This window comes from Bos taurus, chromosome 10 (genome assembly GCF_002263795.3).
Source record: "Bos taurus isolate L1 Dominette 01449 registration number 42190680 breed Hereford chromosome 10, ARS-UCD2.0, whole genome shotgun sequence".
Lineage (NCBI taxonomy): Eukaryota > Metazoa > Chordata > Mammalia > Artiodactyla > Bovidae > Bos > Bos taurus.
In genome coordinates this window covers 83,063,413-83,076,753 of record NC_037337.1, presented here as the reverse complement: position 1 = coordinate 83,076,753, position 13,341 = coordinate 83,063,413, and the positions used below count along the sequence as shown (strand labels likewise).

At 38.0% G+C, this 13,341-nt stretch overlaps 1 protein-coding gene across 23 annotated transcripts in view; it reads right to left on the bottom strand.

Annotated features, from left to right (window-relative positions):
- SIPA1L1 (signal induced proliferation associated 1 like 1) overlaps positions 1-13,341 on the bottom strand; it is a 521,644-nt gene that overhangs the window by 199,297 nt on the left and 309,006 nt on the right. The window lies entirely within an intron of this gene.

Sequence of the window (13,341 nt, the reverse complement as noted above, 5' to 3'; positions counted from 1 at the left end):
GGTAAGAAATCTGTCCCTATCCAGACCTCAGGACAAGTAACAATATAGCAAGTCACATTCAATTCAGAAGGGCTTTAAAAACATAAAACTCTAATGATGCTGTGGTTTTTCCTGGGGAAGATGTGCCTTGACAAGGCTGAGGATAGCCACTCTCATCTATCTACAATACCATGCCTAATTTCACTTTCCTCAGTTAATATAAGATTCTGCCATGTTGCTGGCATTAGTTATGGTTTGTAGAAGAATCCCTTCATGGATCACAGAACTGATGTTTCTGAATCGTGATGCTTGAGAAGACTCTTAAGAGTCATTTGATGTTAATGTTTTTATGTGAATGGGGATGCCACAGAAAATGAAAACCTAAAGAGGCAGAATATACCATTTTAACGAAGGGTAATAAATAGTGAAGTGACTACACAAAGGAAAAAGGGGGGTTAGATACCTAAGGATGGGAAATTGTGGGAAGGTGACTAGGAAATGTATGGTGGATAAAACTTGTTTAGTAAGATGTGTTACATAGACTCAAGTGTCTGGAGTTAGAAGAATCATTCTCTTCTCCCTGGTATGGGAGATGGGTGCACCTTCACAGATGGAAATTCATGGCCTGCATTGACACATGAGGACAAAAAGCTCTTCCTGTATCTGCTGTATCTTGACTTCTTTCAGTCCAAAATAATTTTAAAGACAGAGGCAAATTTTGGGGTGACATATTCCAATCCCCCCATTAAAATACAGCAAAAGCATTATTATAAGAATCGGAAAGGAAGATATTTGCTGAATATATGTATTAAATACATATAAAACTCATTTAGAATATATAAAAACTCCAAGAAAATAAGAAAAAGATGTGTGTGCTAATAAGTAGCTTCAGTCGTGTCCCAACTCTTTGCGACCCTATGGACCACAGATGGCCTGCCAGGCTCCTTTGTCCATGGGATTCTCCAGGCAAGAATACTAGAGTGGAATGTCATGCCCTCCTCCAGGGGATCTTCCTGACCTGGGGACTGAACCCACATCTCTTATGTTTCCTGCACTGGCAAGCGGGTTCTTTACCACTAGTGCCACCCGGGAAGCCCAAGAAAAAAATAGATTATCTAAAAAGGATATAAAAAATGGCCAAAAAGCGTATGAAAAGGTGTTCGACACCATTCACTACCATAAAAATACAAATTAAAACCACAATGAGATAAAATTACATATTGATCCAAATGGCTAGTATGTAAATGTCAGACAACACCAAGTCTTAGGCTGTAGAGCAGTTCAACTCTCAAAAACTACTTGTGTGAACTGGAAAACTGTTTAGCAATATCTAATAAAGCAGAATATAAACTGTGGCCCAGCAATTTCACTTCTAGGGAAATATTTGCTAAGAATGCACATATATATGTCCTAAAAAAAATATTTTCAATGAAGCCTTACTTGTACTGCCAAAACTCGGTAGCAACTTGTGGAACATTCATATAATGTATACTATACAGCAGGGATCAGTCAATTTTTCCCTGCAAAGGATCAGACAGTAAATATTTGAGGGTTTGCAGGCCATATGGTCTCTGTTTCCTCTTACAACCACTCAATTCTGCCTATGGAGTAGAAAAGTAGCCAAAGATAGCATGTAAATGAAAGGGTGTGGCTGTGTTCAATAAAACTATTTATAAAAACAGACAGTTTGCATGCCATACAGTAATGAACATAAATGAACCATATCTAATGCAATAACACAGATGAATCTCACAAACATAATATTAAGACAAAGAAGCCAGATATATGAGGGAGTATACAACATGACTCAAGTTCAAAAGTAGGTAAAACTATGTAAATCAGAATAGTAGTTACCTTTTGGAGGGGGCAGTAAGCCTGGCGGAGGAGGAGTAAGGGGGAATTCTGGCAGTCTAATAATACTGGATTCTCTGGTTTGAATGGTAGTTTTCCAATTATACTCAATTAGGAAAACTCATCAAAGTGCTCATTTGTAATGCATTTGTCTTTATATGTGTTATACCTGAATTAAAAGTGAAATATTTTAATTTTCTTTATAAAGCATCTAGGTCAGTAAAGTGAATGCTTTCTCATAGCTCACTTGCCCAGGACATCAAACTCTCTGGGTGCAGTAGTTAACCTTGCACTCTCATGGAGTACAGCCCTGAAGCAGTACCCCTTTGTTTAGTGTGCTGTCTGGCTCAGTGGTAAAGAATCTGTCTGCCAATGCAGGAGACACAAGAGACGCAAGTTTGATCCCTGAGTCAGGAAGATTTGATACCCTGGAGTACAAAATGGCAACCCACTCCAGTACTCTTGCCTGGAAAATTCCATGGATAGAGGAGCCTGGTGGACTATAGTCCATGGGGTCGCAAAGAGTTGGACACAACTGAGCATGCCCCTTTATCTTTCTTTTTTTTTCTTTAACTACATTACATCTCAACCTCTGTTTTGAGTCCGTCCCAGGCAGAACTCTGGAGAATGAACTATGATTAAATAGAACACAGGAGTGGCAGGAAGAGAATGCAAAACAGAGGGAGAGAGGAAAGTAACAGATGGTGGATCAAGATACTGATGGAAATAAGCCCCTACATTTTAACATAATCTGTTGAATACTCTATACAGAATAGAAAGTAAAGGCAGCAGCTTAGAAACACAATTTGCAAGGTTACTGAACTGGTACTTTGGACAAAAATAATGACATTTTAAAACCTGACCAGGGCTCTTAAAAGACTGTTAGAAGGATTTTGTGTCCAGCATAACAATTTATTCCAATCTAATAGGTTAAAGGGGCAGGAAGTTTCAGATTTTCAAGTGAAGAGGCAGATCTGACAGATAATACAGTCTTGCACTTTATAGGTCTGCATATTTTTTAAACAATTTCTGTACCTTGATTTCATACTACCCCTCTATACTGTGTTAGAAAATGTAATTAGCTATTGTTGACTTCCCAGCAATCACAGGAAGCCATTAAATTACTAAGGTTTTGCTCAAATGTATGAGGAGAGGCTGAGAATACAAAAATGCCAGAGATAACAAGATCATGGGCACCACATTCTATTAATACAGGATTATATCACGAGTGAAATAAAGAGTAAAGAAAAAACGAAAAGAACTGAAATCCACTCACTGTACTATATTCACTGTGTAATTGATATGTGAAAAAAATGAGTGAAGTGAAAGTCACTCAGTCGTATCTGACTCTTTGCAACCCCATGGACTATACAGTCCATGGAATTGTCCAGGCCAGAATACCGGAGTGGGTAGCCTTTCCCTTCTCCAGGCATTGCAGGCAGATTCTTTACTAGCTGAGTCCAAGAGGAGCCCAAGAATATTGGGGTGGGTAGCTCACCCCTTCTCCAGTGGATTATTCCAACCCAGGAATTGATCCAGGGTCTTCTGCATCGCAGATGGATTCTTTACCAACTGAGCTAGCTATTAGGGAAGCCCTATGGTTCTTTACCATTCTTTGCATGGCAGGCAGATTGTTTACCAACTGAGCTATCAGGGAAGAAAATGAACTAGATGCTAAAAATCCAAAGTTCCTGCCTTTAAGGAGCTCACAGTTACAAAAAAGATGAAAAGCCTATACATCAATAATTTAAATCAAATGTCACAAAAGTTTCACAATACTTAGAAGTGCCATGACTTAACAGAAGAGAATTATTAAATGTAGGAGAGGTGAAATGAAAATAGGAGAGGAGGGTGAGGAAAACAAGTCATTATATAGTAGGGAAAAACTGAAATAAATGGGTTTTGAACAATTAAAAATGGGCAAGACAAGAGGAGGCATAGAGCATCCTTCCAGGCACGGAGCTAGAATATGCAGAGGCATGAATGAGCCAGTAATTCTCCAGAAATATCAGGAAATCTGAGGCTGCCAGAACATGATGTAGAAGGACAAACTAAGACTGAGATGATGGAGGAACTTTTCAATTACACTATGAACTTAGTGTAACTAATTTTATCTTACAGGCATTATGGAACCATCAAGGTGGGAACTGGGGGAATGAGAATGGAATACAAAGAATAGAGGGGGAGTAACAGGTCCCTGGATATATCTTTTTGTATAATTTTGATGTTTGAAACAATCAGATCAGATCTGTCACTCAGTCGTGTCCGACTCTTTGCGACCCCATGAATCGCAGCACGCCAGGCCTCCCTGTCCATCACCAACTCCCGGAGTTCACTCAGACTCACGTCCATCGAGTCAGTGATGCCATCCAGCCATCTCATCCTCTGTCGTCCCCTTCTCCTCCTGCCCCCAATCCCTCCCAGCATCAGAGTCTTTTCCAATGAGTCAACTCTTCGCATGAGGTGGCCAAAGTACTGGAGTTTCAGCTTTAGCATCATTCCTTCCAAAGAAATCCCAGGGCTGATCTCCTTCAGAATGGACTGGTTGCTATGTGTACTCGTTGCTACAGGGTTATCATTGCTCCTAGTCTTTGTCAGAGCACAGAGCTAGGAAATATATATGTATACACATATCTATCTCTATCAATATTTATTATCTGCCGAAATGCATATTTAAAACCATGATCTCTCTGATTCCAGTCTAACACCATACAGTTTATTCTGACTTTTCCCCTTTCTTTGTTTATTTTATCTCTAGTCTCAGAGTATATAGTCAGGATACTAGTTTCCAAAGTAGTTAGGTTAATTCTTTGGTACTCCCTTACTGTGATTACTTATACCTTTGTAATGCAGTTCACTTATTACTGATTGTGTTTCATTCTGAGTTACCGATGGGTAACTCAGACTATCGGTAACTCAGACTATATATAACTCAGACTATTTTATCTCTGAGACTAGAGATAAAATAAACAAAGAAAGGGGAAAAGTCAGAATGAACTGTATGGTGTTAGACCGGAATCAGAGAGATCATGGTTTTAAATATACATTTCAGCAGATAATAAATATTGATAGAGATAGATATGTATATACATATATATTTCCTAGCTCTGTGCTCTGACAAAGACTAGGAGCAATGATAACCCTGTAGCAATGAATACACGTAGCATTCAAATATTGGCTTCTAAACACCATCCTCCAATAAGTGGAACCAGGACTACTTAGAGTAATGTTTGGCTGCAAAGACAGGGTAGGGAATGTATCAGATGAACCTAGAACATCCTGTAATACAACAAAGTGTAAAAAAGTGCTCAAAAAAGATAATGGATTTATTTAAAGGACTTTGGAACTAATCTGAAGGGGACAAATCTGGGATAAACTGAGCAAAAATATAAAAGTTTAAATTAATACCTTATAACTCACTGCTGCTACTGCTAAGTCGCTTCAGTCGTGTCCAACTCTGTGCAATCCCATCGACGGCAGCCCACCAGGCTCTCCCGTCCCTGGGATTCTCCAGGCAAGAACACTGGAGTGGGTTGCCATTTCCTTCTCCAATGCATGAAAGTGAAAAGTGAAAGTGAAGTCGCTCAGTCGTGTCTGACCCTCAGCAACCCCATGGACTGCAGCCCACCAGGCCCCTCCATCCATGGGATTTTCCAGGCAAGAGTACTGGAATGGGATGCCATTGCCTTCTCCTTATAACTCACAGGATAAAACAAATACCCATGAGTCCATGTTAATAAAAGAAAGTAACTGAATACAAAAATAAATGTGTGAGAAAGTCAAGCTCATTCTTGCAAGAGAATTTCAATTAATTAAGTGTAGAGAAAAATGATGGAATTAGAAAAATCACCATTTGACAAACAGCACAGATGAAAGAAAACAAAGGAAATATAACAACTAAATGCAATGTTGGATCCGAGACAGGATCATGGTCCAGACATAAGTATTATTAAGATAGGTGACAAAATATGAATAAGGTTTGTAGCTCAATTAACATTTCTGTATAAATGTTAATTTCCTGATTTTGATAAGTTTACTGTAGTTATACAAGATATTAGCTTATCTAAATAAAGAGTTCAAAGCAGTGGTCATAAAAATGCTCACTGAACTTGAGAGAAGAATGTGTGAATACAGTAAGAACTTCAACAAAGAGAAAATATAAAAAAGAACCAATCAGAAATGAAGAATACAATAACTGAAAGGAAAACTATACTAGATGAAATCAACAGATTAGATGATGCAGAAAAACAAATCAATGATCTGGAAAACAGGTAGCAGAAATCACCAAAATGGAAGAGCAAAAACACAAAAGACTTTTTAAAAATGAGGACAGCTTAAGGACTCTCTGGAACATCAAACATAGTAACACACATACAGGTCCCAGAAGCCAAAGAGAGAAAGTACTTCTGCAGTTACCGGAGAACTTTCCTAACCTGACAAAGGAAACAGATGTCCAAATTCAAAAAGCAAAAGAGAGCACCAAAAAAGATGAACTTAAAGACATCAAACCCCAACACATACCATAATTAAAATGTCAAAAGTTAAATATAATAAGAGAATCTTAAAAGGAGCAAGAGAAAATAACTAGTTATGTACAAGGGAATCCCCATAAGACTATCCGCTGATTTTTTAGCAGACACTTTGCAGGCCACAAGAAAGTGGTACAACATGTTCCAAGTGCTGCAAGGAAAAACCTTAGAGAACACTTTACCTGGCAAGGTTATCATTCAGATTCAAAGTCTCCCAGATAAGCAGAAGCTAAAGGACTTCATCACCACTTAATCTGCCATTCAGCAAATGTTAAAGAGACTTAAATTTAAAAGGAAAAAAAAGGTCATAACTAGAAATGAAAATATACGAAAGGCGTTTTGTAATAATCTTTATAAGAAAAGAAGCTGAAAAAGGCCACAAAGAAGTCTCAATAAATTTAAGACCAGTGAAATCCTATCAAGTATCTTTTCCAAAGACAACAGTGAGAAGCTGGAAATAAATAAGAAGAAAACCGGAAAAAAGGCAAACACATGGCAACTGAACAACATCCTACCAAACAATCAATGGGGCAATAAAGACAAAAAAATACCCTGAGACAAGTTAAATGTTGGAAGTTGCGTTTAACTATGGGACACAGTAAAGACAATTTTAAGACTGCAGTTTACAGTGATATAGGCAAAGTTACTAGAATGAAGGAGATAACAAAGATCAGAGTGGGAATAAAAAAACAGAGACCAAAAAAATAGAAAACATCAACATAAGAGATGACTCTTGGAAAATATAAATAAAATTGACAAACCTTTAGTCAGACTCATCAAGAAAAAAAGAAAAAGGCTCCAAATTAATAAAATCAGAAAGGAAAGAGATGTTACAACGGATACCACAGAAATATAAAGGATCATAAGAGACTCCTACAAACAATTATATGCCATCAAACCGGAAAACCAAGAAGATATTGATAAAATTTTTAAAACAATATTCCAAGAACCAGGAAGAAAGAGAAAACTCGAGTAGACCAAATTATTAGTAATGAAACTGAGTCAGTAATTTTAAAACCTTCCAATAAATAGAAGCCCAATAGTCTAGAAGCAGACTAGATGACTTCCTAAAGCGAATTCTACCAAACATTTAAAGCAGAGTTAAAACCTATCCTTCTCAAACTATTCTGAAAAGTCGAAGAGGAAAGTTTCTAAACTCATTCTACAAAACTAGCATTACCCTGATACCAAAAACAGCCAAAGACACTACCCCCCCCAAAAAAAGAAAATGATAGGCCAATACGCATAAGTGAAGGTGACCAAGCAGTACAAACATCCAGTTATAAAATAAGTAAGTCATAAGGATGGAATGTACAGAATTGGGAATATAGTGAATTATACCATAGTAACGTTAAATGGTGACAGATGGTAACTTACAGTGATCACTCATAAAGTACATAAATGTGGTATCACTATGCTGTACACTTGAAATAAATATTATAACTGTATATTAATCATACTTCAATTAAAAACAAAGAATTCAAGACCAGATGTTAGACGTGTTTATTGCTCTCATGGACTACTCTCAGGAACTCTTAGTGACAGAACTAGGGAATACAGTGGACCTTCCATAGCCATGGGTTACACATCCAACCCAGATTCAGCCAAACATGGATGGAAAATATCGGAGGGGAAAGTCCAGAAAGTTCCAAAAGCAAAATGTGAATGTGCCCTCCACAGCATGTACATGTTATTCACAACTATTTATATAGCATTTACATTGCATTAGGTATTACAAGTAAACTAGAAATGAAAAGTTTAAGGGAGGAAGGATGTGCACAGGTTACATTCAAATATTACGCTTTGTTATATAAGGGACTTGAGCATCCTCAGATTTTGTATCTGTGAAGGTCCCACAGATGCTGAGGGACAGATGTATGTATGTGTTTCTACATATATGCATACACACACGTCTACATCCATAGGATTCTTTAAGGAACTCAATAAAGCTATTATACATAAAGTTTACATGAAAAGCCAAAGGTGTGAGAAGAATCAAGACACTCCATAAGACAACAGTAGTAAGAGACTTACCCTACCAACGATCAATTACAACACAGCAGTAATTACAAATAAACACAGAAAGGTTGAATTATTTAATATTGGTACTTGCACACATGTTTTATCCACATGGGGGAAAATTAAATTGAATACCTATTCCACTCTCTGTGTTAAAGTCATTTCCAATTTAACTGAAGACATGTGTGTAAAAGGCAAGATTATAAAAATTTTAGTAGACAATAAATGTAGATTTTATGGTCTCAGAATAGGTTAACAACATAAGAAAGAAAAACCATAAAGAAAAATAGTAAATTTGTTCTGCATCACAGTGAAGAACTTAGGTTCATTAAAAAAAGATCCTAAAGAAAATATAAGGATAAACCACAAGTTAGAAAACACATAACCAGCAAAATATAAGTATCTAGAATATATCTCTTAAAAATTTGTAAGAGAGACAATCCAATAGAAAAGTAGACAAAAAATTAGAAAAGGAAATACAAAAGCTCCTTAAAATAAATAATGCTTGGTGCTTTTAGTAATTACAGGAAGACAAAAACATCTTTACACACCTATCAGTTTGACTAAATTTAAGAAGTCAGACAATGTCAAGGGTGTGGCAAAGATAGGGAGCAATGGAAATAGTTAGAGTCCACTGGGAGTCATGTGCTGGAACAATCATTTTGAAAATTGTCCAGCACGGACATACTCAATCAGCAAGCAATTTCACTCCTGAGTTTATGGTCGCCCGGAGAACTGTCACTCAGAGACAAATACAATTATTCACAGCCACAGAAAACTGCAAACACCCCAAATTCCACCAGTAGAATAAATAGGAAAACAAAGTATAGTGAAGTCACTCAGTCGTGTCTGACTCTTTGCAACCCCACGGACTGTAACCTACCAGGCTCCTCCATCCATGGGATTTTCCAGGCAATAATACTGGAGCGGGTTGCCATTTCCTTCTCCAGGGGATCTTCCCAACCCAGGGATAGAACCTGGGTCTCCCGCACTGCAGGTAGACTCTACTTTCTGAGCCACCAAGGAAGCCCAAGTATGACTTTGCAATAGTATCAGTGAACTCTAACGCTAAATGCACCAGTAAAGAAAAAGTCAGGGGAATAATATCCTTAAACACTTCTTCAGAAAAAGATTAGTGATAAACCTAATTAAAAAAATTAGATTACAAGCTCACAGAAGGCTGGATCAATACTCATTAACAGTCATTAAAACCTTCCCATCGTTTTTTTCCTTAGAATTGTTGAATGTTTCCAAGATACAAACAATTAAGTCCTCCAAGAGATAACAGTATAACTTTCTATAGTTTTGAACACAATATTTAGTCCACGGCAAACACCAGATTAACAAAAGAAAACCACAGATCTCGTTTAGTTGTTTAAGAAGACCATACTTAAAATTCCCCAAGTCTGTTGAAAACACTTGCCAAGGCACCATCTATCTTATGGTTTTTCAAATTTTTTCTTTATGTATTAAAGGAAAAAAAAATGTTACTGTTACTCCACTACCAAGATGAGTGAAATTACTTCTAAGAACTTAAACCAATTAGACTATGAATTCATCTAAAAATATATATTAGAAACAGTACAACTTTCTATCTCCTCCTGTCCAAACAAACAAACAAAAAAACCCATCTTTTCAATTCAGTACAACACATTTAAAAAACAAAACACTCATGTAAGTAAAACACTCTGAGTTTTATCTGCAATCCTCTGATAGCAATGAGCTCTGATGACACCATGTTCTAAGCTGACTCGGCCAAGGTTAGAGTACAGTGTGCCCAGGAACCTCTTAAGTATCCTCAAACCAAAAGGTTTTTCATACCTTATAAAATTAACTTGAACAATTTGGAAAAATCGCAAGCTGTGCATTTAAATTTGGCATCTAAGATGCAATCTATTCTCCATGATTTTAAATGTTATATAATAGTGTTCAGAATTTAGAATATCTTGGTCCACATTTTATACAGGTGGGTGTATGTACAAAACCTTTAAAACAGATGGTAAGTTCCATAGAGACATCAAGTGGCAGTTCTAACTGATTCAGCTCTAATTCATTTTGTTTGCTTTCTAACAACGCTCTTTGAAAAAGAGCAATCCCAGAGCCCGTAGAAAAGATTTCTATTTTTAAGCAGAGGTGACAATCTTTACTTATGTAAGAAGAAATTATACAGGTTAGCAGAAGACATGAAATGCACTCGAATCCACTACAGACACGTCAAGGGAAACTTCCGTTCTCAGGGGTATATACTTCGTGTGTCAGTCTAACCAAAGTTATTGAGCCATAATTTTGCCACACGGGTTCTCCATTCTTCCCTTCAGAGCACAATGGATCATCAGAAGGCAATGTTTGCTTTCCTCTCTGCAGTGGCAACCGTGCATCTGGCCTGAACGCTAAATAGCCAGGTTCTTTACCAAATTCTTGAAAGTCAGCCAACATACAGATCTTTTCACTCAAAATAAGCAGGAAGGAAACAGACTCAAATCATAATCATCATATTTAGCTACTCAGAATGGGGAAGAGCAGCCTTACAGACGACCATTCCAGATGACTTGCAGTTTACCAGCACTTTGAAGGCAAGGAACCCACACATCTTCTCGGGAAGTCCACTCTACCCCATGTGGCTGGCCCACCCACAACGGCACCCATCAACTGGAGCCCACAGGCACAGGTGGAGAGACTGTCCACAACGTTGAACTCAACCTTCTGGTCCCCTCGCTTACTGCAAACAAGTCTACCATAAGCAACTGAAGGGGGTTAGAATTTGCTACTCGGAAACATACCATTTTGGCATACCGACTATTCTGAGCTAGAGGCACTAAAACAACAGGTGCAAAAAAGGCACTCGGATCTCCCCTTTTCTTCCTGAAAACAGGAGACAAAAAATTCCCGTGTGAAACATGCTCTCCCTGCACCTGGAGGAAAAGCACATTTTGATCAACAGAGACAGGGAGTCAAGGCTGAGAAGAATCTGCATAATCAAATCTTTTAAAAATTAACCTTATCTTCCCTTAACCTCCACCTACATATCTTTTTTTTTTTTCACAATCGGTACTCATTGTTCAACTTGATATATAAACATTAGGCCTAATTGGTTCTCTGGGTCTTTATTTTCCTATGAAAATCCCCATGTACATGTTAAAAATTTTTTTATAATCTTTCCCCCTATTTTACCTCCCCTACGCAATCATCACTCTAAGGAAAGCAGCAACATGGAAGAACATACTAAATTCAAGAACCTGAAGAAAAAGAGTTACCACAAGAAAACAAACCTGTTTTTAAAAGAATAAAGTTCCTCAAAAAATTCAAGAAAATATGATATCCATTTAAAAAATCAAAGATAAAATGATTACTTGGGGTTAAAATAAGAATATGAAAGTGAAAGTCACTCAGTTGTGTCTGACTCTGCAACCCCATGGACTATACAGTCCATGGAATTCTCCAGGCCAGAATACTGAAGTGGGTAGCCTTTCCCTTCTCCAGGGGATCTTCCCGACCCAGGAATTAAACCGGGGTCTCCTGCATTGCAGGCAGATTCCTTACCAACCTGATAAACTGGGAAACAAAAGTATGAAGGGTGATCAGAATCAGATCATGGAGCTCTGTAGCTGGATTCTATACCTTGGATCCCATCCCAGTGGACATTCTGGGCTCTGCCCATTATCCTCTTCCTTTCTGCTAAGAAACATGTTCCAATCTCCATTAATTTATAAAAAGCTTATTTATCTCTTGACCCAAAACACTCCTCCAAAATAAAGAAGTAATGAGGTAAGAAGATGTCCATGTCACGTGACAAGGAAGTTCCTGGCTTAAATAACCAAATGGATGGTTCTCCCATTAAAGGAACAATGAAATAAAAAAAGCCTGGGGAGGGTTGGGGAGAACCTAATAATGATGTACAACATTTAAAATGTCTTTACAGAAAGACACTGTTATAAACTAACAGCCTGTGTTCTGAATTTGGTCCACAGGCATGTTTTCTTTGGCCCATGCAGTACTTAACAAAAATTCAACCTGTCCTTGAAAATGTACGGTATTTACCATGCAAATCCTGATTTACAGCTTCTCTTGAGAAACTGGGAGTCTGATAACTTTGGGCCCAACATACCCAGATAGCAATAAAGGCCAGAGCCTAACTGCCTGCGTGGGGACTGCAGGCTCCTGCTCTCCACCATCTCCAAGACTGCCTTCCTGACCCTGAGTCTATGTCAACGGCCACTTATCACCCCACTAACACTATTGTTTTTCTTAGTGTAGAAAAACATTTTTTTTTCCTTACTCAAAGACCTGCTTTTTACTCATTTACATTGTTGCCCAGGCTCTTAAGCTGGTGAATCTGCTATAACACAAGAGAGTCAACAGTTGAAAACGTGGGTCTCTGGCTGGTAAGAGAAGACAGGGCTACAGCTGGGGTTTAAGCTAGCTTTGAAATAGGTGGCTGGATGGCATCACCGACTCGATGGACATGAGCCTGAGTGAACTCCAGGAGTTGGTGATGGACAGGGAGTCCTGGCGTGCTGTGATTCATGGGGTCGCAAAGAGTCGGACATGACTGAGCAACTGAACTGAACTGAACATGGAAAAAGGCTGCGCTCACAAAAGAGAATGTTTAAAAGGGGATAGTAACTATGGATGGAACTTTAGGAAATGCCCATAATTCAAGTCAGTAAAAGAAAGGATAATAGTAACAAATACAGTGAAAAAAATAGAATGGGAAAGATTAGAGATTTCTTAAAAAAAAACTGAAGATATCAAGGAAACATTTCACGCAAGAATGGACACAATAAAGGATAGAAACAGCAAGTACCTAACAGAAGAAGAAGAGATTAAAAAGAGGTGGCAAGAACACACAGAGGAACTATACAAAAAAGGTGACCGGGATAACCATGATGACGTGCTCACTCACCTAAAGCCAGACATCTGGGAGTATTAAGTCAAGTGGGCCTTACAAAGCATTACTACAAAG